The sequence below is a fragment of the Camelina sativa genome, chromosome 14, assembly GCF_000633955.1.
Source record: "Camelina sativa cultivar DH55 chromosome 14, Cs, whole genome shotgun sequence".
Classification (NCBI taxonomy): Eukaryota; Viridiplantae; Streptophyta; class Magnoliopsida; order Brassicales; family Brassicaceae; genus Camelina; species Camelina sativa.
The window spans coordinates 20,657,187-20,681,744 of NC_025698.1; positions in this window are offsets into that span (position 1 = coordinate 20,657,187).

Sequence of the window (24,558 nt, forward strand, 5' to 3'; positions counted from 1 at the left end):
GATCTCGAAGATGAACACGCCAGCTCGACCCAACACGATCCATCATCCTACCCTCCCACTGCTGGTTACACCCTGGAGAGCATGGAGCCCTACCTTGACTCCCAATTCTCCTAAACGACCAAGTAACACTCCTCACTCATCTGTTTATACCATTGCATTTCATTTAGTTTGTTTTCTTTGTCTTTTGAACTCTCCTTCAAATTTTTGTTACACAAGGGACTGTGTAATTTAAGTTTGGGGGAGGGTTTGAGATGTATATAACTTGTTTTCTTTGTCTCTTATTTTCAAATTTTGCATCATTGAGTCTGCATACATAGAAAACCCAAAAAAATTTGAATTTTTTTTAAATTTTCTAAAAAAAAAAAAAAGAGTGTTCATATAGTTGTAGTTGCATTTTAGATTAAGTCTTGCTTTCTTTTTAGTAGTTTGTACATATGCANTTAGTTTTATGATTTTCTCAGGTTTTTAAAAGAAAAATCAAGTTCGTACACTATGTAGCTTGGCCCAACGCAGCGTGGTAATCGAGCTGGAGACGGAGTCAACACAAGTCAGCAGAGCAGCTAAACCACCATCAAGCTCGAAGAGAGGCTTCCCTGTTCCACTGGATCTCGAAGATGAACACGCCAGCTCGACCCAACACNCCCAAACCAGTGGATAAGTAGAAGTCTCCAACAAGCAGATTAAGGGGATCCTGTCAAGAATTGTTGGGTTGTCTAGGAAGGATTGGTCTATGAAGCTGGATGAGACTCTCTGGGCTTACAGAACAGCTTACAAGACACCAATTGGAAGAACACCGTTTCAGTTGGTGTATGGTAAAGCATGTCACCTTCCTGTGGAGGTTGAATACAAGGCGCTTTGGGCTATTAAGATGTTAAATCTGAACATTGACAAAGCACAAGCCAAGAGAGTTGTTGATCTACATGAGCTTGAGGAAATCAGACTTGATGCTTATGAAAGCTCCAAAATCTATAAGGAGAGAACCAAGGCTTTTCATGACAAGAAGATTGTTGTGAAGGAACTAAAGTCTGGAGATCAAGTCTTGCTTTTCAACTCCAGACTTAAGTTGTTTCCTGGCAAGCTCAAGTCAAGATGGTCTGGACCATTTGAGATTAAAGAGGTTTTGCCATACGGATCAGTAACTCTGCTGAACAAGGATGGTAGTGAATTCACAGTAAATGGACAAAGGGTCAAGAAGTACCTTGCAGATCAAAAGATTCCGGAGGGGTCCTCTGTGCCTCTCTGTGATCCTCCAAAAGCCTAAAAGAAACAGGAAGTCAAGCTTAGAGACTTAAAACAAGCTCACTTGGGAGGAAGTCCCATGTTTATCCCTGTATATATTTCTTTTTATTGCTATTTAGGTTGTTTTTGTTAGTTTTATGATTTTCTCAGGTTTTTAAAAGAAAAATCAAGTTCGTACACTATGTAGCTTGGCCCAACGCAGCGTGGTGATCGAGCTGGAGACGGAGTCAACACAAGTCAACAGAGCAGCATTGGATTCCTTCCCATTTTCGCACAGCTCCTAAAAGTGGGTAGAACACGTTTTAAATCTTGTCCACCAAACTCAAGCTCGGTCCCACCACATGTCTCCTCCAACTCCACCATGTCTCCCACAAGACAACACAAAGCTGTCTCCTCTCACCCATCAAGTCGAGTTCTATCATCTCTCCACTATAAACAAAAGACTAAGTCACACTCTTCTTCACTCAACTTTGCATATCTCGTCTCTCTCTCTAAATCGTTTAAGCTTAGCCATACATTTCATCAACCTTAGCTTTTGCGATTCTTGCTCTCTCTCAAGTTCTCTAAGCTTCATCTCTGTTTCTCACCATGTTTAACAAGCTTAGATGGAAACCCAGTACCAAGCCACTTGATGCTGAGCTAGCTAGAAGCATCACTGACAAGAGGCGGAGATACATTGAGGCAGAAGAGGAAGAAGAGGAGGAACCACCAGTGGTTGAGGCAGAAGAAGAAGCAGAGGGTTCGCGTCTGACACGAAAGGAAGCTGCAGCCAAAGTAATAAGGCTTGCCAAAGCTAGAGGGTCACGCGCTTCAGCCGAACCTCAAGTAGACGACGTACAAAACGTGGAGCCAGTGCAACCTTCTAGGAGATCACTGGATACAACAGCTCGACGAACAATCCATCCACGGCGGTCACTGTCTCACGATAGAAACCCACAAACTCAGGATCGAGTTGTTAGCTCTGGGGAGTCGTCACGTAGGAGAGCTGAAATAGCTCAAGGAAAAAGACCAGTGGGGCGAGTAAGGCAGATTCAGGAGGATTTAACAGATTCAGAGGAATACACACCGCCAGCCACACCGTCAGGGGAGCAGCTCACTCCACAAGACTACTATAACCTCTTCATGGAATGCGATTTCGCTGCAACAAGATACCCGCATCGCTCTACCATGCGCAAGCTTGGAATTAAAGAGGACGTTGAGCTCCTATTCAAAAACTGTGGTCTTGGAAATTTTATGAGGTGTAACCGTGAAGCATACAAAGATGAAACCTGCCAGTTCCTCGCTTCTCTCAACGTGTACTACTATGAAGAAAGCGATGAAGACAAGTCTGGGCTAGGCTATTTTACATTCACGATCCACGGAAAGCGCTACTCTTGCAGCATCACCAACTTAGAGAAGTTGTTTGGTTTCCCTAGCGGGACGGAAACCTGCCCCGACTTTGACGACAAAGAGTTGAAGGCACTTTGGAAAACTATCAGCAATGGTGGTTACACATCCTCGAGAAGCAAGAGCAACGAAATTAGGAGTCCGGCCATCAGATACTTTCACAAATGTGTTGCAAGCACTTTCTTTGCGCGCCAAGCTACCGGGACAGTCAACGAGAGTGAGCTTCAGATGATTGATCTTGCTCTTCAGAGCCTCCTCCCAACCACAACAGATGGCACTGTGCTTCGGGGAGACGGGTCAGACACACCTCTTTCCGTATATTTGTTAAGGCAGTTCCTAGCCTACCGCGATTGGGTAGTCAAAAACCGTGGGAAGAAGAATAACACGTTGACTGTTGGCGGGATAATCACTCCTATCCTATCCAATCGTGGTGTCCCCTTGCGCTCAGATCTTCATGAACCTCGCTCGTTGGATATGGGGTATCTGAAGAAAGCACTGTTTCTTGACCATGGAGTGCATGAAGACAAGCTTATGTTTCGTTTCCATCACCCACGCATTGGTGACGCTAGGGTCTTACTTCCTAACCCAACTCTCACTACGCTGGAGGACATTCACAACATCTGGTTCCTCCCAAACCCTGCGGATCTCCACTACCCTGAAGGCACTCAACCTGACACGGCAGAAGCTGTTAACTCGCCTGACCCGCAGCCTATGGACATATCTGAAGAAGAGTCACCTCAGCAGTTCTGGTTCACACAGCCTCCTTCTCCTAAGCAGAGCAGGCACATGAAAGGCACCAACAGGAATATCAGCCTTCTGCAGCGATGGAACAAACTTCAGGATAAATCTTACAAAGCTCTGCGAGGAACGGTGAAGGAGTTAACAAATTCTGTGAAAGGATTGACGCTTCGGGTCACTAAACTTGAAGAGGGAAGAACTCCTCCACCTCCACCCTCATCGAGCAATGTGCTCCCGAGAAGCAACTTTGCAAGCCTACTCAGGCGAGGCTCCAACCCAGATGAACCCGCCAGAGCTAGTTCCTTCGAACCTGCCAGAACCAGTTCCTTTGAGCAAAACCAGAGAAAGCGCAGAGCAGCTAAACCACCATCAAGCTCGAAGAGAGGCTTCCCTGTCCCACTGGATCTCGAAGATGAACACGCCAGCTCGACCCAACATGATCCATCATCCTACCCTCCCACCGCTGGTTACACCCTAGAGAGCATAGAGGCCTACCTTGACTCCCAATTCTCCTAAACGACCAAGTAACACTCCTCACTCATCTGTTTATACCATTGCATTTCATTTAGTTTGTTTTCTTTGTCTTTTGAACTCTCCTTCAAATTTTTGTTACACAAGGGACTGTGTAATTTAAGTTTGGGGGAGGGTTTGAGATGTATATAACTTGTTTTCTTTGTCTCTTATTTTCAAATTTTGCATCATTGAGTCTGCATACATATAAGGCATAGAAAACCCAAAAAAATTTGAAATTTTTTTAAATTTTCTAAAAAAAAAAGAGTGTTCATATAGTTGTAGTTGCATTTTAGATTAAGTCTTGCTTTCTTTTTTAGTAGTTTGTACATATGCAGTAGTTTGTGCATATGTGTTAGGGGTCTGTTATGAGTTTGCCTCGTAGACATGCTGATTTACTAGATAAATTCAATGCCCAAGTTATTAGTTGTCTAATGCATGATCTAGCGAACCTGAAGTAAAACAGCACCATGTTTAGAATTCACAACTCTGCATTCTTGTCTAGATGGAAACATGTTGTGATCTGATGCCTTTCCTATTTACTTGAACTTAATCTTGACTCATAATTATCATGTTTTAAGCACTGAATCTGAACTCATGGATACCAATATACATACTTGGATTTTCTTTCACCTTTATACCACTCTTGGCTAATCCAAGTAGCTGATTCCCATTATTGGAACAGTTTCCCCCACCATTAGCCTACCCTTCTTTCAAGCCAAAATTATCTCTGTGTGTGAGGCCTTATTTTTCGGATTGAGCTTGGTAGAAAGTGTTAGGTCTGAGCCGACAGGAATGGGACCTTGTGTAGTTCTAGTTCGCGTTATCCGGACTAGATAGGACTAGGTGGGAACTTGTTACAGGGGTTTGGGATTCAATGTGTGCAGAAAGGAAAAGAAAAGAATGAAAAGAAAGGATAAAGTCTCTAGGAGGGGTAATCTGTCTCTAAATATGAAAGTCTAGTAAAGGATTTGGGGAATGCAAAGTATAGAAAAAAAAGAAACATGGTTCTAAGAAAAGAAAAGAAAGTTGTCAAAGAATGTATAGCAAAAGCTTTTGAAGTCTTAAGAAATAAGAAGGAAAAGAGGACCATAGTGTTTTAGAAAAGAAACCCCAAATCCGCTAGGCAAAATCAAAAAGAAACCTCTCCTGAGACTTGGTACAAAAGGGTGAATGGGTATGATCAAAAGAGCTAAAAGCTGAAGGGTAGAGTTAGGACAATCTGGGTTTAGAGAATTAGGAGTCAAACGCTTGGGTACTCTCGGGTAGACAAGGTTTTATTCCTGTATGCATTTGTTGGTCCTTACCTTTAGCCTTCTCCCAAAAGCTCAATCCATTTTCTTGAGAGAACCCTGATCAAAAACGATGAACCTACTCTAAAGGAGATCACCTTTATCTCCATCCTTTTCTTACCAAACCAAATGAGTTCATAGGCAGTGTTTAAGCTTGATTCACGGTTCCAATTCAATGAATGTTAAAGGGATAGGTTGATTTGAATGCATGTCAAAGTTGAAACAGAGGCTAAGGCGTGTAAGGAAGAGCATGGCCAAAGTTTTTAAGTAGGACTCTCTCTCTCTTTGCGTTTTACAATTACTAACTTGGACATTGATTTTACCTATTTTATCAGCATGTTTTGGTTCTGAGCCCCCTCCTTCAAACCTCTTCTTCAAGCTTAATCTTGATTATTTGCTTGAGGGCAAGCAAGAAATAAGTTTGGGGGAGTTGATGTATCTGCATTTTACTTGTTTTAGATCCTCATTTGCATTCACTTTAGCATCATTTCATCCTGTGTTTGTAGCATTTGCGTCTCATTCTTGCATAAATTCACTCACTTAGTAGTTTTCCATTAGCATTGCATACATTGTTGCATATGGAGTTGTTATCAGGTTTTGGAGAGCTTTTGGGAACACGAAGCTGAGCAGAGTGCAAGGCGAAAGAGAGCTCGATCGAGCTGGGAAGACGAAGTGAAGCAGAGGAAGTCGAACCAAGGCAGAATGACCAACTGAAGCGGAATCTAGCCTAACGCATGCAGAGCAGAAGACAAGGCGGAGCGACTGACACAGGAGGCAGAGCTCGATCGAGCTGATTGAAAGAAAGGACGGTCGAGCTGTCTGAGACAAAGAAGAGCTCGATCGAGCTGAAGTGGAACGCGAAACCAAAGCTGGACAAGAGGAGAAAGCATAGCTCGATCGAGCTGTTGGAAGCAGAGGAGAGCGAGATCGTGCTAAGCATCAACCGACTTAAAAATCGTTGACTTTGACTAGGGTTTTCACAAGTTTAGTATAAATATGTCTCATTTGTTTAGACTTGAGAATATCCTTTTGAGCTATTTTCTAGAACTTCTCTCAAGAAACAAAACGTGTTTAAGGCTTTGTAATTCGAATTCTCTTTTAATCTTTCAAGTTTTTATAGTTTTACATCTCTCTTTTATGCTTTAGTTTATATAATCTTGTTAATCTCTCTTTAATCTCTTTTCATAATGTTGCTTATTGAATTTTCTGGGTTTGGGTTCTTGAGCTTCATGATTTCTGAGTAGTGTTCTTAGAGTTCTTGAGGTTGGGTGAGATCCATGAGGTTTTCTTAGTCTTTTCTAGGGTTTTGATGTTTAAATCTTTTAGATCCCTTCTGGATTAGTGTTCTTCATGCTAGCTTCTTTCTGATCATCTGAAGCTTGACCCGAGGCATTTCCACCCGAGAGGGCTTGGTGAAATGTCTGATCTAGCTAATACCGAAGATTTACGTGCCTAGCCTAAGAGATTAGTTGTCTAGGGTGTTTATTGGTATTGATTGATTGGTTGTTAATGCCTGCCTTGTTATGCTTCGCTAAAGAGATTAGGTCTGGAGGTAACTTGGCGTGAGGGTCTCTGTCACGAGAGTGGATTGACCTGTTTTTGAATCTTTCATCTAGGGATAGCTTTGTTTAAAGTTTTATCGAATCCTTGTATTAAGACTAAGTTACTTCATGGATCATTGATACCCAGCCTCACGAGCTCTCTTTTATCATCTGTTTGCATCAGTTTACGTTTTGCTTGTTTCGCTTAGCTTTGTTTACTTTTGTTAGTCACTGCTTAGCTTTGTTAGTCACTGCTTAGCTTTGTTAGTCACTGCTTACTTTTGTTAGTCACTGCTTAGCTTTGTTAGTCACTGCTTAGTTTTGCTATTAGTTCTCCTTTTCTTTTGTTGCTTGCTCACTTAGGTTGTTAGAAAATCAAAACTAAGGTTCGCTTGACTTAGCTAGATTTGATTGCATCTTTTGTGGTTAATAGCTCACCCATTTGGTTTGACACCCTTTGTACTATAATGACAATTTAAGTGCTTAGGGAATTGAACTTCAGTAGAGAAGTAAAATCTTACTACCAATATATCCGTATGACTCCAGCGTTGATGCATGCTGTCGCCCCTCCAGAGAAGAAAAAGAAAATGAGTACGCGAGCTTTCACGTTTTACAGGTGTAAAACGTGTCCTCAAAACTTTCAGCAAGGGAATTGTGGTATTTTTGCTGTTAAATACATGGAGTGTTTAACTATTGGCATTTCATATGAAGGTCTTTCTGATGCTGCAATGCCTGCCATCCGATTAAAACTTGCAGCTGATATATTTGATGAGGTTCCCGACACTGATTGCTTCATTCAAATGTCTGACCCTAATCCTCGTGGTTCCGAGACAGGTGGTGTTGAGTTTATATCACAGCAAGGTCATGTTGTATAAGCACAAACTCCTTCTACTGAAAGCTTAACCTAACCAATATTTTTTGAACTTATCCTATGATACCTATATTATTTTTTGTGAACAAAAGAAAGTTGCATGTTCTTCATGACAATGTATAGAACATGCAACTTCGTTCTTTACGGAGCTCATACACGAGCGTTTTATTTTTTCTACATTGGTATATGTAATATTGTTGTAAACATTAGCGGTTTATGCTTGATGGTTAGCTAATATCTCTAAGGTTTATGGTATTTTTGTGGACACTTTTAAAATCTTTCAACATTATTATTACACACTCTAGAACCGTAGTTTCATAAAACATTCATTATAATCACACATATGTACAACACATAATACACATATTACACATATTATACATATTACTGATATTACACATAGTACTTATATTACACAATATATGAAACATAGTGGTTTAATGAGACGTACTTTACTTTCAACACATTTCTCGAAACTTGGAAGCATACGTGAATGCGAAACAATGTTCACATATATTGTGTCCGTTGTGGTGCTCCAACCAACATAGTGGAGCAATTTCGAAATGGTAGTATCCGTCGAAAATACGATATCCTAGAAGCCCCATTTCCCTTATTAGTGTCTCAACTTGGTCAACGATCATCACAGCGTCGTGGATGTCTGGCACCTTCCTGAAGAAAGCTTTCGTCAAGAGGATGCCGTCTTCCAATGCTCCACAGCAGATGAGCATCATAGCATATGCAAAGTGACCAAAAATGCTCGCTGTAGCGGTTTCACCAAGCTTATCTAACACCTCTTGTTTAGGGCCAACTTGAGTCAATATGCGAAGAGATTCGACATACTTTGCTGTTGGATGTTCCAACTCGAGACATTTCATCAAGAAGGGCCTATACGAGGAAGAAACATTAACAAGATGGCCATTGAAGATAAATTCATCCAAATCTACCTCGGACAAGACTTCGTTAGAGTAAACAAGCTCTTTGTACACTGGTCCAGCAGCTATAAAAGGACCAAGATGGCGGAACCCTTGCTTCCCTACACGGTGGATATATGAGCGACCACAGGCGTTGGAATGTAAGCCATGCTGAGCTATCTTTGTTTTAGGGTTGTTAAATTTAGGTCTCGATGCAACATATAATGATTCCTTATATAATGGTTTGAGAAATAATATCTCTACCCACTGTAAATAAATTTTAAAGTTTCTGGTTGGGAAGCCTTACTAATGTGGGTTAAATATTACATTAAACACACACCCACCTTGGTGATGTGATAGACTTTTACAGCCAGAGTTTAATATTTTATCATCAATCAACTAATACAAAACCAATAAAAAAGTGAGAAGCTTTCGTCAAATATTGCATGTTTGCCGATTGTGGCCGATATGACCACAGTTTCCACAACAATGGGCTTTTCTGGGCCTTTTCCTCTGCCTGGCAATCTCTAATGGGCCTTTAGCTCTAAAGAGCTTTGGTCTTCCTGATTGAGTCTTCACTGATGGTGTTTTAACGCTCTTCTCAAGAACATTGTTTGGTAATGGGCAGGTTTTATCCTTCGGCATAACTGATTTCGCATACCCATGTCGTAGATACTCTGTTCGAAAGTATGGATGGCATTTAGAAATTCGTGAAACATTAGCGGTCTCTGCGGCAACAATTGCATGTATACACGGGAGCTTATCAACATCGAACATACTGCAAGAACATTTCTTTTGTGATAGGTTGACCACATGCATGTATGCCCCACTTCTAACTTCATATTGGTTCGGATCGATCTCTTGCACAGCTAGCAAACTTGCCCTAGCAACTCGGGCCTAAAAAGCGGACAAAGGTGAGTTCGTAGCCGTTTACCACACGGGAGCATATCAACTTGCCATAAACCAAATGTTTTTTTTTACCTGGAGAAGCTCCTCAACTTGAGTTGTTAGGACAGTTGTCATAAGCGAAGCGTGTTTCCGTCTCGCAGCAAACCATCTAGTTAACATCATTCGTATCTCCTCTAGCAGGCTCACTATTGGATACTGTCTAGCTGCTTTTAAGACATTGTTGAGAGACTCCGCTATGTTGGTGGTGGTGAAGTTATATCTACCGCCTGGAAAGTGTACCCGAGTCCATTTACTGACATCAGCCCGCACCAAATACACATGTAGTTCTGGGTTCACCTGTTGAATTTGCTGAAACAATTCACTGAATTCTTGGAGCCTATAAGCAGTTGCAGCCTTCTTCACCAAACCAAAAGTCTCAGAGCCTTTAAATTTAACTACAATATTTTTGTGTAGATGATAAGTACAAATCCCACGACTAGCAAGAGGATACACTTTTCCTATTGCTTTGCCTATCGACTTATGTCTATCCGATATAATGGCAAGTCCTTCATCATCTTGAATAACACGGCTGAGTTGTCTAAAAAACCATTCCCATGACTGATCATTTTCCGTATCAACCACAACAAATGCTAGAGGAAATATGTTATAGTTCCCATCTTGTGTTCTCGCCATAAGTAACGTCCCTAGATATTTGCCCTTTAAAAATGTACCATCAACAACTATGACTTTCCTCATGAAAGGAAATCCATCTATGCTTGCCCCAAATGCTATGAAAACAGATCTGAATCTATCTAACTCATCCACTTCTAACCTAGTCAGAGTTCCTGGATTTGCTCTTCTAATCATGTATAAGTACGAAGGTAGTTCTGAATATCCACTTTCATAACTACCCCTAACTAATTCTCGGGCACACTTGAGAGTACGATGCCCTTTCCAATAACCCATCTACAAAACAAATTATTGATATTTTATAAGATTAAAAAAAAAACGGAGTGTAATATAACAACACGTTTCTGGTTTATGTAAAGTTTCAGACATTTACCTTTATATCACATCGTCGATTAAGGCCAGCTGCAACATGATTTGGCACAACCCCAGATCCAATACCCCCAACAAATTCTTTGTAGAGCTCCGCCAAAATATCTGGGGTTGCTTTCCTTGAACGTCCAGACCTTTCGGTTACTGAACAACTGTGTTACCGTTGATAAATCCGAATATAGAATATTGGAGAACCAGCTATCGTTGAAGCTCTCACCCTCCACTGACAACCACGAACCCAACATTTTACAACATACAAATTAGGCCTTGATTCATGCACATAGAAGTCAAAGTTTTCAACCACTGTTAGTATCGTCAATCTAACCAACAAATCTTTTCTTGACTCAAATGTTTCCCCAACCGCTATATCAATATCTTTGATATCTAATTTCTCAAACAGACTGCGAAAACTACAACTCCTTTTAGGAAAGGAAAAACCTGTCTCTGCACCAGTTGTTTCCACAGTTGCCTCTTAGTCATCCTTTGTTTGCTCAACTCCAATTTCCTATACTCTTCATCCCCAGAACTTGCTCCATCTGGGTCATCGAAACAATCAAACCTCATTTCGTTGTCTTCATCGGCATCTTCCCCTGCTTCCTCATTTTCTGCCACTCGTTTTTCTACAGACGGCTTCACTTGATAGTTATCGTGACGTCTATCCATCCCCACTTGATCGTATTCCCCACCTTTAGAGATCTCCTCATCCCTTGAATCGACGATTTCAACACACACCCGACTCACTCCTTCTGCTTGACTTTGTCGGATAAGTCCTTGAAACTGTCGCCCATTACAAACAAACACCGGCGGGGTGTCCTCTGGTAAGGATAACGACTCACTCTTCTGTGCTAATTTGTACTTTAATCTACCGCATTACTCTAAGTAAATCATAAATCTTTTAACTAACTCTACCAACCTCGCTTTACTCGACCGTAACTACAATGGTAGACTTATGGATTAGCGGGAATATTTCTCACCAAAAACACCTCCCTTTTGACGCCCTCTTTCCTACATGGCATGTAATTACGATGGCATGTTTGGTAATTACTTTTTTCGTAACACTTTTTTCCAAGGGCGAAGTTGCCATTTTTATCAAACCTCCTTACCCCCTTTCTAGTAAAAACAAGGATTTACGACCTACTATGGTAATCCTCCCTTCTATTATTGTACTTATCATATTATCATATAATATGATATGATTAGGGGACTTATTCTTCATTATTTACTAAATAATGGAGATACGCTCATAACTAACGTCAATTTATTGCTAATTACAAATAACAGTTTACGTTTATTTGACTTTGAATATTCGAGAGGCAAATCGATCAGTTTCCTTCTAATATGAGAATTATTGTAAATTAGAGAAATTCGAAGGAGGTTTTCTTTTATTATTATTATTGTCTCAATCGAATATTACATATATATAGGACATAGATAATCCTAAGTACAAAACCTATTAGGACTAGGATAAGATAATGGGCCATCGACCATGGGCCTTACACCCTAAGACATGTACGGGCCGGTTATGGAAGATCCACTCCAAGTGTTTTACAACACTCCCCCTTGGATGACATAACCGTGCCGATGCTAAGGGATCAGTGCAATACACTTGGGGGTGCTGCCTCATTAAAACCTTACCAGGAAAACCCAGTGGGACAAAACCATGGTGAAGGAAAAAGAGTACAACACGCATTGCTCCCCCTGTTCTAAGCATCACTAAAAGTACTTAAGTCTCCACATTCCAATCTGTACTTGTACCACTTGAACTTCTCCGGCCTTTGTAGTTCATGTGTGAAGAAGAACTTGGGTAAGATGTGCTTCGTCCGATCTCCCTTGATATATCCTTCCTTAAGATGTGCGATGCAAGCAATATTGTCTTCATATATAACTGTTGCTTTCTTATCGTCGGCCATGCCACAATCTTTCCTGATATGTTGAGTCATCGATCTCAACCAAACGCACTCATGGCTGGCTTCATGAATAGCTAAGATTTCCGCATGATTAGATGAAGTGGCCACAATGCTCTGCTTCATAGAACGCCACGAAATCGCTGTAACACCGTGTGTAAACACATAGCCAGTTTGAGACTTTGAATTATGTGGATCCGGTAAGTAACCTGCATCAGCAAAACCAACTAAACCTTCTTTGTTATAGTTAGTATAATATAAACCCAAATCTGTCGTCCCTTGTAGGTAACGCAATACATGTTTAATACCATTCCAGTGCCTTTGGGTCGGACAAGAACTAAGTCTTGCTAGGAGGTTCACGGCAAAACATATGTCTGGTCTAGTGTGGCTAGCCAAGAACATTAACGCTCCTATAGCACTGAGGTATGGCACTTCCGGACCGAGAACTTCTTCATCGTCCTTCTTTGGACCGAATGGATCTTTATCCAAACTAGGGCTCCTTACAACCATTGGGCTAGTCAATGGATGAGCATGGTCCATATTAAACCTCTTGAGTACCTTTTCAGTATATGCCATTTGATGCACAAGGATTCCATCATTTATGTACTCAAGCTGCAATCCCAAACAGAACTTAGTTTTACCTAGGTCTTTCATTTCAAACTCTTTCTTGAGATAATCAACTGTTTGGGTGATTTCCCTAGAGGTTCCTAGGATATTCAAATCATCCACATATACTGCTATGATTACAAACCCTTTGTTTGCAAACTTCTTTATAAAAATACATGGACTGATGGGGTCATTCTTATAGCCCTCTTTGGCTAGGTACTCACTTAGTCTATTGTACCACATTCGCCCACTTTGTTTCAGTCCATAAATGGATTTGTCTAGCCTTATGCAATATTGTTCTCGAGAACCACTCTTATCTTTGAGCTCAATACCCTCTGTTAATCTCATATAAATCTCATTATCCAGTGGACCATATAAGTATGCGGTTACAACATCCATTAACCGCAAATCAAAGTTTTCACTTACAACCAGACTTAGTAAATATCTAAAAGTCGTTGCATCCATCACAGGGGAGTATGTCTCCTCATAATCTATTCCTGGTCTTTGAGAGAATCCTTGTGCTACAAGCCGTGCCTTATATCCCACGATTTCATTATTCTCATTTCTCGTTCTTACAAAGACCCATTTATGTCCAACTTGTTTTATAGTGAATGGTGTCCTTAAGGTCGGACCAAACACATTCTTTTTCTTTAATGAACTTAACTCCATGTCAATGGCTTCTTTCCATTTTATCCATTCTTTACTTTGAGTGCACTCTAATATGGACGTGGGTTCATGATCCTCATTTATTTCAAGTGCTACCTTGTATGCAAATATTTCATTGATGTCGACATCTTTACGGTTCCATTGTATTCCTGACATGATATAATTGATTGAGATCTCATTATTATCAATACCTGCAGGTCCTTGAGGTTCAGCGTCCCAAACCTCATTTGGTACCTTAGGATTTGCCGCGGCCATGTCTATAATTTCCTTAACCTCGGTTTGTTTTGCACCTTTATTAGATTTATGAGGGTTCTTATCTTTGGAACCTAATGGTCTACCACGTTTCAAACGGGCCTTTGACTATGTAGCAACTTGATTATTGTGTTTCTTTTGAACATCAATACGTACTGGTGCATTACAAGCTGGTATGTACAATTTTGTTACTCTCTTTGGGTCAGCAAAGGAATCTGGCAATTGAATAGCTAACTTTTGCAAATGTAGAATCTTTTGGACCTCTGCATCACATGCTAGAGTCCGAGGATCTTGCCAATTTAAGGATGTTTGATATCATGATCATTCATTAACCAGCTTGTTTTTCTCTCCACCCAACATAGGAAATTCGGATTCAGCAAACTGACAATCCGCGTATCTGGCCTTAAATAAATCACCCGTAGTTGGCTCAAGATACTTAATAATGGTGGGAGAATCATATCCAACATATATTCCCATCCTCCTTTTAGGTCTCATCTTAGTTCTCTGTGGTGGAGCAATTGGTACATAAACGGCACACCCGAATGTTTTTAGATGGGATATGTCTGGCTCATGACCCGTTAATAATTGGGATGGTGAATATTTATGTTCACTAAATGGCCTGATGCGTATAAGTTCAGCTGCATGTAATACTGCGTGTCCCCAAGCCGACACAAGAAGCTTCGACCTCATAAGTAACGGCCAAGCAATTAATTGAATACGTTTAATAAAAGATTGAGCTAATCCATTTTGTGTATGGACATGTGCCACAGGATGTTCCACACTCACCCCCATGAACATACAGTATTATTAAACGCTTGGGATGTAAATTCACCAGCATTGTCTAGACGTATAGTCTTAAGTGGAAAATCTGGAAAGTGGGCTCGTAGACGTACGATCTGGGCCATCAATCTAGCAAACGCAAAGTTTCTAGTTGACAATAAACAAACATGCGACCATCTGGTCGATGCATCAATAAGGACCATGAAATATCTAAACGTCCCACAAAGTGGGTGTATTCGTCCACATATATCTCCTTGTATCATTTCCAGAAAATTTAAAGTCTCTTTAATGACTTTCACTGGTGATGGCCTTACAATTAGTTTCCCTTGTACACATGCTACACGCGTGAGATGTTTAGGGATAACTTTTCTCTCTTTAAGAGTGTGCCCATTAGAATTCATTATTAGCTTACGCATCATGTTGGATCCCGGATGGCCAAGCCGGTCATGCCATAAAGTGAATTGTTCATTGAACATCTTCTTCATTGCCAAATTAGCCTCTATCATATTTATATTAGCATGGTAAAGACCAGTGGCTAGTGCGGGTATAGTCTCTAGGACTTTCTTATGAATAGGAACTCTTTGTTTCCTTCACCCTTTGTTTCGATATGGAAACCATTCAAACGAATGTCCTTAAAACTCAATAAACTTCTCTTTGAGCTGGGTGAATATAATGCATCACTTATTTCAAGATGTGTGCCATTAGGTAATAAAATGTGAGCCTGGCCGTAGCCCTCAATAAGGCTTGCTATACCTGCAATTGTACTAATATTGGCATTTTTCATTATGAGATTAACAAAATATCTCTTGTCCTTCAAAATTGTGTGGCTTGATCCACTATCAAACACAAGTATATTCTTCTCCTCAGCCATTTCTAATATAGACAAGAATTTATGTTTTAAACTTTAAAGTAATAAAAAAGCAAATATATAATGAAGGAAAATAATTGAATTTAAACCAAAAAATAATAATCCAATCAAATGCAATGCATAAAATATAAAATTAAATCAAGACAACATTTGAGTTTTAATCATCCTCTCTCAAACAATCAGAAGTTTCATAATCCAATAGGTCATCCTTCTGGATCCTTCTTCAAACTCTCTTGATAGAGATCAACAAGGTGCTTAGGAGTTCTGCATGTCTTCATCCAATGGTTCTCCATAACACATCTATGACAAGTGGACTTGGTATTACGTTGCGGTTTAAATACCCCGCGGCCTCTACCCCAACCACGGTCGAAGCCTGGTCAGTTTCCACGGCCTTGACCACCAAAATTGTGTCTTTGGTAGTTCCCACGAACAGGACCACCACGTCCACTTCCTCCATGGCCACGACCATACTTGCCCCTATGGACATAGTTAGACTCTTTAGTCTCTTTCGGCTCTTTAGGATTTTTCTTTGTCATGTCAACCTTGTGAGCTTCTGGTAATGGAGCTGTACCAGGAGGTCTCAATGCACTATTCATCATCAATAGCTCAATGTTCTGCTCAGAAAGCAGCAAATAAGAGATGAGACTTGCATATGTCTTAAACCCCTTTTCATGATACTGTTGTTGAAGCAATATGTTATTGGTGTAAAAGGTTGAGAATGTCTTCTCTAGCAAGTCCTTCTCAGTAACCTCAGTACCACATAACCTCAAAATTGAGACTATCTTGAATAGCTCTGAGTTGTACTCATCCACGGATTTGAAATCCTGGATCCTTAGGTTTTTCCAATCAAATTGAGCCTTTGGTAAGAGCACCGTCTTTTGGTGTCCATATCTGTTTTTCAACTCTGTCCAAAGGTCAAGAGGATCTTCAACAGTGAGGTACTGGTTCTTGAGACTCTCAGCAAAGTGATGACGTATATGCATAATTGCCTTGTACTTGTCCTTTTCAGCACATTCAACATCATCCTCAATGCATTCGCATAAGTCCTTTGATTTCAGATGGATCTTAGTGTCCAAAGCCCATTGCAAGTAATTGTCTCCAGAGACATTAAGGGCAGCATATGAGAGGTTGTTGAGCTTTGCCATCTGTACAATAAAGAACAAACATCTGATCATTAGCATGCGGTATTTGAGACCGAACCATGCAATCAATATTAGGCCATGCAGTATTTGAGACCGAACCATGCTAATCACTTAGGGCCATGCGGTATTTGAGACCGAACATATCATGCTATTACACCTAAATTTCGTGGATCATCATGCATGAAAAACAACAATTCTAGATAACATATAAACTAGCATGCAAAGTTTTCCTTTTTGTTAAATTTCCTTTTTCTCAGATTGAATTTCCTTTTTCCTAAAACAGGATAATGACAAATTTTAGGAAATATTTTCTAGGCTTTTAGGATAATGTCTAGAATTAATTTGGAAGTTATCTTAATTTATGTTTTGAATTTTTCATGCAAACATAGAATAATTCCGATTTTAAGTTTTAATTTTACAGTTTTGATTTTTAAACAAATAATCAAGAACAATCGGATTAAACAACCTAGAACAACCAGATTAATATTTTCTCTATGAATTTCGAATTTTAGGTTTTAGTTCTAAGGATTTATGCAACCGATTCTCAAGCAAACAAACAATCAAAAACCGTATTTTAATCATAGCATAATTGGTTCAATTTCAAACAATCCTAAAACCTCATAGAAATCGGATTTTAATGTTTCAGGGTTTAAGGGTTTTAAGGCTTATGAACTTGTTTGTTGATTGTTTACTTTTAGATTTTAATGTTCCTTTAGATTTAAGAGATCAGGTTTGATTCATAGGTTCTAAGGGGGTTTGATTTATTTACCTTACACCGTTTGGAGGTTGACTGGAATTAAACCGGGAGCTAAAGACCTCGGTTTTACTATTAGCTTGATCACGAACCTCGGCCTAGGTAAGGAGAAGAAACGATCACGAACACAGGTTGCTCACGAACACGAACATATATCCTAACAGGGACTAACCACAGACAGGAACCGATCGCCGAGCTTGAACGGACAGGGGTTTTGTGCGGTGGCGGCGGTTTAGGGTTATGAAATTTTTATCAGTTGGATTTTAGGGCTATCGTGCTGAAAACGTGTTGTAAACTAAAGAAACTCGAAGGAGGTTTTCTCTTCTTATTATTATTATCTCAATCGAATGTTACATATATATAGGACATAGATAATCCTAAGTACAAAACCAACTAGGACTACGATAAGATCATGGGCCATCGGCCATGAGCCTTACACCCTAAGACATGTACGGGCCGGTTATGGAAGATCCACTCCAAGTGTTTTACAACAAGCATAGCGTTTGGTAAGAATATGATAAGTACTACGTTGCACGGAATCGCCGGTGATGGCACGTTTCTATCTTCAGATCGGAAGGGGGTTCGGAATCGCTTGGAATCGTCCTAAATTGCCTCGGAATCACGATTCGTAAAATGTGGTGTTTGGAAACGCCGTGGAACCGTGCGATTCAGGAATGGAAGCGTGATGGTGCAGATCAGAACCGTCGATGGTTGTTCGTCACAAACGCGCTTTGTTATCAATGGACATGAGAAACTACCTTCTTTTTTTTGTCACATATATGTAGATTCGTGCTAGATTTATGTTATTTTAGTTTAATTAGGTCAGATATTGACATGAAAAAAATGGATTAAAATGAAAATTTGGGCGTAAAAAAACACAGAGCAAGCGACAGCCATTAGGGTTTTACAATTTTACCCCTCTCATTTAAGTAGAAAAAATCATCAGTTGTTTGTGCCGGACGGTGGAATGAAAATCAGTACTCAAAGCCACAAGACTAACTTGAACTTTCAGAAATATGTCGCTAATACTACTATATAACTGAATCCTTTATAAAATCGTATAAATTCTATTTAATTATATATAAACATTGTATAATTATATTATATATATATATATTTATACGTTTCTAACATGTACCCGCTTCCTAAATTTTTAGAAAAATCCGCTTCGGCGTTTCTAAACGCTTTTGCTTTCACGTACCCGCTTCTGATTCCATGCAGCTATTAAGTAATACTCTAATTTAAAGAAATATCATCTGTAATTAAATAATAGTATTTACAATTTTAATGTCGACACTTCAGTCTGTCATCTTCTTTACTTTTTTTTTTTTTTTTTTNTTTTTTTGGCATGTAGTAAATTGTGAAGATGTGATATATGTTCAAAAGGTGAACTACTTCAGAAGAACATAGTACAGGTACAAGAACAGAACATCGGGATGTTTATTAACAATTAAGAAGACTTACACAAGAGTAGAAGGCACGAGAAGCTTCTAGAAGAGTAAAGAACTTCATGTTTACAATAGGAATGTAAACATGAGGAAAGAAGGAAATTTCCTTAAACATAAAGAAAAAGGAAATTGTCCAATTCCTATTAGGATTAGAATAGGTAGATTGCCTATTGTGTGGCAAAGACCTAGTTCTATAAATAGGGTGCTAAGGCCGATTGAACACTTTAGCACAAACAAGAGAAAGTTAACCTAGCTACTAAGTTTTAGTCTTTAAGAAAAGAAAAGAACTAAGAACTTAGAGAGAGCATGAGGTTTCTTTAAAGAAAGTTTTTGAGAGATTAGAAAATTGTTTAGAACAAACTTGTAAACAGATTTTCTATTAATCAAAAGAGAGTTTAAAGAAATCATTGCTTCACAGATCAGATCATAAGTTCTCACACTTTCAATTGGTATCAGAGCAATACTTGTTCGGATTACTACAGGTGAGATTCTGCGGACAGGATGGATAGCTACGGAGATCTGATCAACAACAACAAAGTCATCTTGGATGATGGAAATTATGGGTTTTGGAAGTCGAGGATCAAATCCATCATACGAGGTATTGACCGCCTTGCTTGGAAGACTGTTCTAGAAAAGTGGGAGGAACCAACGATCAAGGATGAATCAGGCAAGCGAATTCCCAAACCCGAAGCAGAATGGACCTGATGAAGAACAAAAGAGATCAAAATACAACTCAAGAACCTTAAGTGCTATTCATTGCAGTGTTGGGAGAAAACAGTTTGACTTAATTCAAGGATGTGAAACTGCTAAAGAAGCATGGGATATCCTTCAAATTCATTATGAAGGTACAACAAAAGTGCAGAATTCAAGAAAGGATATGTTGGCTTCTAGATTTGAGAATTTAAAGATGGAGGAACATGAATCAATTTCAGACTTTAGTTCAAAGTTGAGTGCTCTATCACAAGAAGCCTTAACTCTTGGGAAGACGTATAAGGATCAGAAGTTAGTCAAAAAAATTTTAAGGTGTCTTCCATCTAGGTTTATGGGATACAAAACAGCCTTAACGGTCTCTCAAGATTTAGAAAATCTCAGTTACGGTGAAGTGGTCGGAATGCTACAGGCACACGAGATGGACCTTAATGGGATTAAGAAATCAAAAGGAATAGCTCTCGCAGTAAGCAAAGACTTAACTGATCAAGGAGAAGAAGATGTTGTGAGCTTGTTGGTAAGGAGATTTGATCGAGCTTTAAGAAGGATAGAACAAGGTCAAGGTCAAAAGAAGAGTAATTCATTCAAGAAGACAAGTGAAGACAAAAAGGCTGATATGCAGTGTCATGAATGTAAGGGATATGGTCATTTTATCCGAGAATGTCCAACAATCAAGTTAAGAGATGTGATGTTCATATATTTTACCTTGTTTTCCCTTAGTTTATCCACAACTTTTGCATCTTTTGCTATCCAATTAGGTCATTATTGTGTAGCTTTAGGACTAATCATGCATTAGAGTATAGTTGCATTGCATTTGCATCTTTTCATGCATAAACAGGTGATTTTGGAGCTTAAGGAGCATGGAAGCAATGCTGAGGAGAAGTGAAGCAATCCTGAGGAGAAAACAAGAGAGTTAAGGCTGTAGAATCAAGGTCCGGAGTCCAACTCGACCGCACCACTCGACCACCACTCGACCGTGTGCTGAGGAGGACTCGACCGAGTGGAGAATGCACGAGAGAAGCCAGCTCGACCAGCCACTCGACCGAGCACTGGTCGAGTTGACCGAGCCGTTGACTGCTTTGACTTTTTGTATTTTTAGGGCTTCCACCTCACCTCCTATAAAAAGCCCTTGTACCTGCAGCCACCAAAGAGTCCAGCTTTTTAGAGAGTCTAAAACCTAGTTTTTACCTTTTTTAGATTTTATTCCTTTTGCACTTTCTTTTATTTTAGATTTTGTACTTGTTTAAGAAAGAAAGACTAGATTCTTGTATTTTGTTTGTTTCATAACTTTCAAAATATTAAGATTTCGAGTTTTATTTCTTCATCAATATTGTAGATCTCTGTTTCATCTTTCTAATGATGCAAGTTTCAATATTTTCTGGGTTTTTGACATATTTCACCATGTGTTCTTGTGAGTAGTTTGCTTAGGACCTTGAGGATGGGTTAGGCTGGGTTGATCTTGTGGTTTATTTGATTTGGTCAAGCTTGATTGTTGTAGATCTCTTCTAGGATAGATGATCTTAATGCTGATCCTATATCTGAGAAGGTAGGGTTTGATTTCAAGCATCTTAGCATCACACCAATGTCTAAGGAGCATAGATAAGGCTAGATCTAGAGCTTACCATTAGGCTTGCTAAGAGATTAGAAGTCTTGTTTGGTTTGAGATGTATTTCTTAATGCCTGCTTGTGTAGATTCTTTACTTTGTGAGAACAAGTCTAGAAATGTTTGGTTTGATTGTTTCTTGCCATGAGATTGGATTAAACATGTCTTAGAATAGTATGTCTAGAGATCAGCTATAAGTTTGCTTGAGATTTGTTGACCAAGTTAGATAACCACAATGATTAGCTCAGCCCATGAATCCCTCCTCAAGGCCTTCTTTGTTTATTAATATCTTAGTCTAAATATCATTGCCTGCTTGTTGTTTGATTAGTTTTTGCATTGCTCTATTTTTCTTGTGTTGCTCTGTTTTCACGTTTAAGTCTAGCTCGACCACGTACTCGACCTACACTCGGTCGAGTGCTGCTCGAGTTCATCCCCAGAACTTGTGTTTATGATTTGTGATTGTCTTGTTTCATTCCTGTTTCATTTCCATTGCATTCACTTAGTTTTCTATTCATTACTTGTCTTGCATTAGTTCATTAGCATAGTGTCTATCTCTGTTCTAGTTTCATTATAGCTTTAATTTGTCTGTTCTGTTTGCATTTAGTATCTTGTTCTAGTTGTTTTTACTTTCTGCATTTCATATCTCATTTTAGGATTGTTAGTGACAAACAATCTTTACAATTGGCTTGACTTAGACTCATATGCACATCTTAATTGTTCACAATCACTCAGATAGGATTGACACCTCTTATACTGCAACTGCATAAGGGGAATTGAAACACCCTGACTTCTATTCATTCCATACATCATCATTCCATACATCATTCATTCATACACCAAAAAGAAAGTCAGTTTCAATTTGGCGCCGTTGCCCATTTGAGTGTGTTTTGTGACATTTAGGATCATTATTAGTCTAAGATTAAGTTCGTTTTACACACTTGTGCAGTTACTGAACTCGAATCTTCCTTTGCTTGGCTGTTTTGTGTTTCAGGTACCCACTCGACCACCTACTCGACCACCACTCGACCGAGCTGTGATCGAGCACTTGATCGAGCCAGAAGCCGGATCAAATTAGCCATTACTTCCCAGTCGACTCGACCACCCACTCGAGCCTGCGCTCGACCGTGTACCTGTTCGAGTCTGTAGTAGAGTTTGTTGATGCACACAAGGTCAAAAGGCAAAGATAGTCTTCAACAGCCTATTGACAACATCCACAGGCTACAAAAGGGTTTGAGACATAAGCAAGGAAGAGTAGTTCAACAACAACAAGGTCAAGACATCATGGAGCAACAAGCTATCCATGAGCAAAGACCAAGGCACATTGGTGCAGGAGATGCACCCAATACCCACAACCAAAGGGCTGGAATTGTGCCACCTTCAGTAGCAAACAATAACTTTGAGATCAAGAGTGGATTGATCTCAATGATACAAGCCAACAAGTTTCATGGGTTGCCAATGGAGGATCCACTAGATCACTTTGATGAGTTTGACAGAATATGTGGACTCACAAAGATCAATGGAGTGAGTGAAGATGGATTCAAATTAAGGCTCTTCCCATTTTCTCTTGGAGACAAAGCTCACCTTTGGGAGAAGACTCTACCTACTGGAGCTATCACCACATGGGATGCATGCAAGGAAGCTTTTCTGGCCAAGTTCTTCTCCAATGCAAGGACTGCTAGGCTGAGGAATGAGATTTCTGGGTTTGCTCAAAGGAATAATGAGAGCTTTTGTGAAGCTTGGGAGAGGTTTAAAGGATTCCAAACTCAGTGTCCTCACCATGGCTTCAGCAATGAGTCACTTCTAAGCACCTTGTATAGAGGAGTGCTTCCCAAGATAAGAATGCTTCTTGACACAGCCTCTAATGGCAACTTCCTCAACAAGAATGTGGAAGAAGGATGGGAATTAGTTGAGAATCTTGCTCAATCTGATGGCAATTATAATGAGGACTATGATAGGACCATAAGGAGCTCCTCAACTGATCAAGAGGACAAGTATAAGAAGGATTTGAAGATGGTCAATGAGAAGCTTGACAAGATCCTCCTCAGCCAATCCAAGTCCATTCACTTCATTGGTGAAGAGGAAGCTCCAGTTCAAGAGGGGGAGCCTGAATTTGCTGAGTTGTGCTACATGCAAAACCAGGGAGGATTCAAAGGCTACAACCAAGGAGGTTTCAAGAACAACAATCTCTCTTATAGGAGCACCAATGTGGCCAACCCTCAAGACCAAGTCTATCCACCTCAACAACCTCAACAGCAACAAAACTACATCCCCAAGCAACAACACCAAGTGTTCCAGCCCCAATTGTGTCCCCCACCAGGGTTTCAGACTAACCAAGGCCAGGAACAAGACTTAAGAGCAATGATGCAACAGTTGTTGATTGGGCAAACACAAGGCAAGATTGAGGAAGCCAAGCAGTTTGCTGAGTTGAATCAAAGGCTCACATCACAGTACAATGATCTGAACATGAAGTTTGAAGGTCTCAACTCCAGAATGAAGTATATGGAGAGTAACATTGCCTCTACTTCAGCTCCTAAACCCAACCAACTCCCTGGAAAAGCTGTTCAAAATCCAAGGGAGTTCACTGCAAAAGCCATTCATATCTCTGATGAGGAAGTCACTGAGGACAGTGAAGTCCAAGTTTGGGGGAATTCATTAGTTACTGAAGCCCCAAGTGACGTTTGTGCAAAGCAACTGGAGTCCGTTATTGCACTCGACCAAGTACTCGAACAGCCACTCGATCGAGTGCATGCTCGAGTGGTCGATCGAGTTGCAGACTCAGAAGCTGTCAAGCCTGCTAAGTACACTCCTCCTGCTTACAAGCCACCTCTTCCATTCCCAGGACGTTTCAAAGCACAAAAGATTAAGGAGCTTAGGGAAATCATTGAGAGAAAGGAGATGATGGCTAAGCAACAAGAAGAAGAGAGGGTTTTAAAGGAAGAAGCTGTGGTTGAGGAAGTGTTGGCCATACAAGAGATCACCATTGCTTACCAAGAAGAAGAGAGAGGACCTGCCTTGGAACAGTATGATCCATATCCTCTCTACAAAGACTTTTTGCTTGATTTGTCAAAGAAGAAGGCTGAAGCTCAAGATGAGAAGGATCTTGAGGACCTTGGAGGAGTTATCATTCCAATCAAGCTTAAGGATCCAGGTCCATTCTATCTGCCTTGCACACTTAGCTATCTTCACTACAACCAATGCCTTTGTGATTTGGGAGCTTCAACAAGTGTGATGCCATACTCCATAGCACAAAAGCTTGGGAGAACTGATTTCAAATCCACCAACCTTCATATATGTCTAGCTGATGGGTCAAACAAAGAGATAGTTGGAAGGTTGGAGAATGTCCCAGTCAAGATAGGGAAGGCAAGGGTTCACACTGATTTTGTGGTGTTGGA